We start from the raw sequence: 7,030 nt of genomic DNA on the forward strand, positions 1-7,030 counted from the left end.
AGAGCAGGCCAAACCAATCAGAAGAAAGAGGTCGGGAAGGGAGGAAGGGAAGAACTGAGCTGACCATTGTGCTGGATCTCTAACTTAGGAATCCACACAAGCCACCCCCTAGCAGGGAGCAATAGAAGACTGAACAGACTGGAAGGCCCAAGACCATCCCTGAGGTGCCGCTCTCCTGTGAAAGGAAGACACGGGTGATGAGGAGTGAAGCCGCCCCCTCCTTGGTGTCCGAGGTGCACTTGTCCCCGTCTTCCCCTATGGGGACAACTTCCCTCCTGTTCATCTTCCAAGTTGCAGTTAAGACTGCTCCCTGCCCTGTGAAGCTTGAGGGGACTTAAGAGAGGCAACCCCACTTCTGTGCTGTCCTGGACTTTACGTGGCATTTATGAATGTAGTACGTGTGCCTTGTCTTGTGGGTATAGAGACTCTCTATGCCTTCTATGCCCATAGCAGAGGTTCAGTGGATTCTTCCTGAAATGACTAAAAACATGGTAAACTTGGTTATTTTTAAAGCTTCATTTTGGTAGCAAGACCAACAAGAAGACTAGCAAGCAACAAGAATTTCTCTTGGTAGAAATTGGCTAGCACACTTCACAGTGCATCTGCAGATTCATTGCCCATCACAGAAAGCTCACTGGCACAGTCTCTTCACAGGGCATGGTGACTGATGATCAGCCTCTGAAAGATGCCATGTTCTTGTCATCATCACTTTCCCCACCTAGGATAAACTAGCAGGCAACAGGGAGTCACTTTGAAAATCTCCAATGAAGAGCTGGAGTGATGGCTCAGTGGTTAAGAGCACTGATTGCCCTTCCAGAGGTCCTGAGTTCAAATCCCAGCAACCACATGGTGGCTCACAACCATCTGTAATGAAATCTTATGCCTTCTTCTAGTGTGTCTGAAGACAGAGACAGTGTAGTGTGCTCACACAAAAACAAACAAATAAATCTTAAGAAGGAAAAAAACCCAAAACGCTCCAATGAAGGTGTGATTACTTCAACTCTTGCCTTCAAACCTGATGATCCTGAGTTTAGTCCTTGGCACCCATTTGATGGAAAAAGAACTCTTTCAAGTTGTTTTTCAACTTACACACTATAACAAAAGTTTTTAAAAAGGTTATTTTCTTAAATTTCCATACTATCTTTACAGTGAGAGTATATTTAATTATGAAAACATTATTTCATAAAGTTATGTAATTAGAAAGGATTTTTAGCTTAAAAAAGAGACTTATTTTTATTTTGTGAATATGACTATTTCTCTGTATGCGTACCATGTGTGCAGTGTTCAAGGTAGCCAGAAGAGGGCACTGGATCTCCTGGAGCTGGAGTTACAGAAACTTGTGAGCTACAGTGCATGGGTGCTGGGAATCAAACTAGGTTTTCTGCAACAGTAGTAAGTGCTCTCAACTGCTGAACTCTCTCCAGACCACGATTTTTAGCTTCAATTAGTAAAATTAATTTGTAGACCCTTGTAAAAAGAAATACAAAAAGTAATTTATGTGTTATTCTCTTAATTTCAGATGATTATTCAGTTACAAATATTAACTTCTGAGCTGGGCATGGCAGTGCACACCTTTAATCCCAGAGTCAGAGGCAGGCAGATCTTGGGAGGCTAACCTGATCTAAAGGGAGTTCCAGAGCTACATTCCCCCACCCCCACCCCTGCCCGCTGAATAGGTTGCATTCTCTTGGAACACATCACAGAAGCAGGTTCTAGTAACCCTAACAGCGTTCTCTCCACAGTCCTCTTGCCCACCGCCGCAGCACCCAGCCAACCCACCACCTCCTGTGCCAGGACCGCGCTACCACCGGCACCATGCCCTACCCATACCCAGCACTGACCCCGGAGCAGAAGAAGGAACTGTCTGACATCGCTCGCCGAATTGTGGCTCCGGGCAAGGGCATCCTGGCTGCAGATGAGTCCACTGGAAGCATCGCCAAGAGGCTGCAGTCCATTGGCACAGAGAACACCGAGGAGAACAGGCGATTCTACCGTCAGCTATTGCTGACTGCTGACGACCGTGTGAATCCCTGTATTGGGGGCGTGATCCTTTTCCATGAGACACTGTACCAGAAGACAGATGATGGTCTTCCCTTCCCCCAAATTATCAAGTCCAAGGGTGGTGTTGTGGGCATTAAGGTGGACAAGGGCGTGGTGCCACTGGCAGGAACTGACGGCGAGACCACCACCCAAGGGCTGGATGACTTGTCAGGACGCTGTGCTCAGTACAAGCAGGATGGAGCCGATTTTGCCAAATGGCGTTGTGTGCTGAAGATTGGGAAACACACCCCCTCAGCCCTTGCCATTATGGAAAATGCCAATGTTCTGGCTCGTTACGCCAGCATCTGCCAGCAGAATGGCATTGTACCCATTGTGGAGCCAGAAATCCTCCCTGATGGCGACCATGACTTGAAGCACTGTCAGTATGTAACTGAGAAGGTATTGGCTGCTGTCTTCAAGGCTCTGAGCGACCACCACGTCTACCTGGAAGGGATCTTGCTGAAGCCCAACATGGTCACCCCAGGCTATACTTGCACTCAGAAATTTTCCAGCGAAGAGATTGCCATGGCAACGGTCACAGCGCTTCGTCGCACAGTGCCCCCTGCTGTCCCTGGAGTCACTTTCCTGTCTGGAGGGCAGAGTGAGGAAGAGGCATCCATCAACCTCAATGCTATCAACAAGTGTCCCCTGCTGAAGCCATGGGCCTTGACTTTCTCCTATGGCCGAGCCCTGCAGGCTTCTGCCTTAAAGGCCTGGGGTGGGAGGAAGGAGAACCTGAAGGCAGCCCAGGAGGAGTACATCAAGCGAGCCCTGGCCAACAGCCTCGCCTGTCAAGGAAAGTACACCCCGAGGGATGAGTCAGGGGCTGCAGCCAGGGAATCCCTCTTCATCTCTAACCACGCCTACTGAGCAGAGGTGGCCTAAGGCTGCCCCTCCAGCACCCCGCGGTCCCTGCCAACCCACTTGCTCTTGAGGAGAGGAGGTCTTCAGGCTCTCTCCCATCAATTACTGCTGCCCCTCAGGACTTTAGTGTGTGGTATTGTCTGTGAAGGCTGACATCCCTTCCAGCCCTTTGCTAATCATCAACTATTTAAAAGGGGAGGGAGGAAAGGGCCGCATCTGCCCCTTTCTCTTAAAGATACACTGGGCATGGAGGTGGCAGGCATCACATTTTTAGGGTATGTCTGTAATACGGCTTAAAGCGTCCCCACTCCAGCCATCCCACGTGTTTTTAAAGTCTGCTTCAAACAGGTGTTTGTTAGTTGTTTTCTTTCTGTCTGGGAGCTACTGTAACCTTGAAAATTTGAACTGTTTGGTCAGTGAGCACTTGCCAAACTTCGAGTCTACATATCAGCAAATGTGCTTCTGTTTAACCATCTTTTTACAGTCATAAGAGAAATAAACATATAAAATAAACGCATCTCGATGCATAGCTGCGCAGGAGTACAGATGTTTTATTAATGAAAATGAATCCAGCTTTTGGTAAGTCATGGCGGCAATATAACGTCTCATTGTTTGGTCCTGTGCTAGACAGTCCCTGCTGTTCCCACAAATTCCTGTAATGCTTAATGGACATCTGGAAGAATTCAGCCAATTAATCGAATTCACATAGGAGCTAGGCTAATGGCTGTCTGAAAGGCAGATTACATTAAATCAAACTTGCAATATGAATGAAAGCACTTAATCATACATGCAACATTCATTAGATGCGACACAGCAAGTGTTTTGATTACTTTAATGAAAGATCAGGTAAAGTGCATCAGCTGAGCAGATTGAAAAGACAGCATGCTTACAAATGTTTGATTACGCCGAATATCAACAGAAACGGTGCCAGTAATTTATAGCAAAACATATTTGTGGGTGTCTAGAGCTGCTGAACACAGGGAAATGTGGAGCCAGGGTGCAGAGCAATGATTAATACACGATAGAACCTTAGGTGTCAGGAAGAGACGGGAGTTTAGTCATTTAGAGACACAGGTTGCGACTTGAAATCTCCATGAACCCCAATTTCATTTGCTCTAAGGATCTTTGGTGAAGAGGTAGCCCCAGCGTGGGGAACACCCTGACTTAAAAGAGGACTCAGATCTGACAGTGGACTTTGAAATCTCTTGGCAGGAGTAGAAATCTTAGTGTTCATAGATACAGCTGGCCTCTAGAGCCATGAGTATTTTTGACCGTCCCTGTATTTTCTCAGACACTCCCCACTAACATTCTAGAAAAGAAAACTTACAAAGGGTGTTTACTACATATATCAATTGATTTATAAATTCTAGGATACAATAAAATGCCATTTGTAGCTTTATTTTATTTTATTTTTTTAGAAAATAAGGATAAATGATATAATATAAAGGATATATAATATTTTTAATGTATTACATTTAATGTATTACATCCAATATATGTGTTTTTTAGAGCAAGGTCTTACTTATATAGCCCAGGATGGCCCTGAATTCAAAGTCTTCTCTCCTTTATCTCCTAAATACTAGGATGACGGGTGTCTACCAGTATGCCCAGCTTGGAGTTCCACTTGGAATTAGTTTTGTAATTAATAAAACTATAAAACAATGAAAATTGTATTTTATACAATTATGCGTGACTTCTACAGTGAATCTTAATATCAGAGAGGACTACCATTAGAGACAGTGAAAATCACTCCTACCTTGGGATCTAGCACAGGAGCTGAGCTGGCTTTTATGGCTTTAGTTTGATAGCAGTGGAATTCTGAGGACCTGGCAGGTCCTCCTTAGGCGCTCTCCAATTCAAACTGACCTACAGTGAAGCAAGGAATCCATTGCTTTGATACCAGGGGAGACACCAAGACAGAAAGATGGGAGTTGTTAGCCACAGGCGTTTATGGTGCTCTATCCAGTAAACTATCAGAGAAGAAAATGGAAGCGGTCCCAAACAAGAGATCAACCCAATCCAGAACACAGGTAAGCAGCAGGAAGCAGAGATTTATGAATTTTCTGAAGAAAATCAGGGAAAAGCTAGGACATGAGGAAATTGATATTTAAGTCCCTTAGTTCACTTGATAAGAAATATGACCAGATAATCGAAAAGTCACTGTTCCAGAATGACGTCTTCTTTAGTCTATCCTGATTGCTCTAACAACGTACTATGGACCAGGTGGCTTATGCAGAGCAGACAGCTATTTCTCACTGTGCTAGAAAGTGAGAAGTCCAGGGTCAAAGCTGCTGCAGGCTGTGTATCTAGTGAGGGTTTGCTTTCTGAGTCTCAGACTGTGTGTCTCCCTTCTGTTTTCACTGGAGATGGGTTGGGGTTCCCTGGGGTTTGCCCCATGACCTCACCACCTGCCAAAGGGCTTGCTTCCTAAAGCCACCCCCTTAATGTTCTGTGTCAGCATATGACTTTTGGAGTCAAGAGTATTAAGACCATTGAAAAATATCACAGAAACATATGGGATTGCTGTTGTGTTTTCCCCGCATTTCATATGCATTTACAGAAAGGGAAAGGAAAGGTAGCTTAAATCAGAGGCAGCCATTATTTTTCTACCCATCTAATGGTGGTTCTTCTACCGTCATTCTCTCTCTCTCTTTCCTTTGAGACAGGGGCTCATTCGTGCTTCCAGGTTGGCCTCAGCATACAACATATGTAACTAAGAATGACTTTAAATTCTGGTTCTCCTGTCTCTACCTCCCGAATGCTGGGATTACAGCCATGCACCATTGTGCCCGTTTTATCCAGAACTGGGGATTAAACCTAAGGCTTTATATAGGCTATTACTTAATCAGTCTACCCCCAGGTTTTATCTGAGATAAGGTCTCATATATCTCAGGCTGGCCCTGAACTGAACTTGCTTTATAGCAAGTCTGGCTTTAAATTCTTGATCTTCCTGTCTCAGCGTCTGAAGCAGGTGAAAGGATGTCTTGATATAGCAGACCCATGAAACGACCCAGGATGAAGGAGAATAAATATGACCCCATAGACAGTAGGGCATGAGCCCTGAGCTCTGGTTGGATTTGCTCTGCCTTACCCACCATCTTTGCTAAAGACACGCATGTATCGGTTTGCACTACATAGCGTCGTTGAGCTCAACTTGTGATAACTTGGATATTGAGAGAAATTCGCCCAAGAACTGCTCATGAGGTTCCTGCAGCAGTTGTTGCTTCTGTGGCCTCATCTCAGGCCAGATGGCAAGCCTGGTAGTTTCTTCAGGACTGAACTACAGCTGCCTGGGGTCTGCCTGCCGAAAGGGCTGGACTGCAGCTGCTGAATCACATGTTTGCTACGGGACTGCACAAGAAACCAAGCTTGCTCCCAAAGGACCATTGCTGAACAGGTCCACTTCCCCACATCCTAATAACTTTTCTCTTCCACTATCTGTGCTGGGTGGTGGGCTAGAGGAAAGGCTAAACCCTTATTAAAAGTAGGTTACAAAACAATTTATACCTACACAGTATTTCATTTTAATTTTTGTTAAGTTCATGTCCCTGGCACATTTTTTTAACTTTATTTTTAAATTTTATTTTTATTAAATACTTTATTTACATTTCAAATGTTCTCCCCTTTCTTAGTTTCCCCTCCGAAAAACCTCCTATTTCCTCCCCTCTCCCCCTGCCCACCAACCCACCCTCTCTCTCTTCCTGGCCCTGGCATTCCCTTACATTGGGGCATAGAGCCTTCACCGGACCAAGGGCCTCTCCTCCCATTGATGATTGACTTGGCCATCCTCTGCTACATATGCAGCTGGAGCCCTGAATCCCACCATGTGTACTCTTTGGTTGGTGGTTTAGTCCCTGGGAGCTCTGGGGGGTACTGGTTAGTTCATATGTTGTTCCTCCTATAGGGCTTCAAACCCTTCAGCTCCTTGGGTCCTTTCTCTAGCTCCTTCACTGGGGACCTTGTGGATCCCCAATAGTTGGCTGTGAGCATTCACTTCTCTATTTGTCAGGCATTTGCAGAGCTTCTCAGGAGACAGCTATATAAGGCTCCTGTCAGCAAGCACTTGCTGGCATCCACAATAGTGTCTGGGTTTGGTGATTGAATATGAGAAGGATTCCCAGGTGGG

At 45.4% G+C, this 7,030-nt stretch overlaps 1 long non-coding RNA gene and 1 pseudogene across 2 annotated transcripts; one reads left to right on the top strand and one right to left on the bottom strand.

The window, feature by feature from the left end:
- Nucleotides 1-1,213: 1,213 nt before the first annotated feature.
- Nucleotides 1,214-1,675, bottom strand: LOC116080726. The gene is made up of 2 exons (XR_004114572.1): nucleotides 1,573-1,675; nucleotides 1,214-1,467 (listed from the first exon to the last, which is right to left on the bottom strand). It is a non-coding gene; the product is annotated as an uncharacterized LOC116080726 (long non-coding RNA).
- A 47-nt stretch (nucleotides 1,676-1,722) lies between these two features.
- On the top strand, nucleotides 1,723-3,442 carry LOC116079778 (annotated as a pseudogene). The gene has a single exon (XR_004114150.1). The product of XR_004114150.1 is annotated as a fructose-bisphosphate aldolase A pseudogene (transcript).
- The last annotated feature ends 3,588 nt before the right edge of the window (nucleotides 3,443-7,030 follow it).

This window comes from Mastomys coucha, unplaced genomic scaffold (assembly GCF_008632895.1).
Source record: "Mastomys coucha isolate ucsf_1 unplaced genomic scaffold, UCSF_Mcou_1 pScaffold6, whole genome shotgun sequence".
Classification (NCBI taxonomy): domain Eukaryota; kingdom Metazoa; phylum Chordata; class Mammalia; order Rodentia; family Muridae; genus Mastomys; species Mastomys coucha.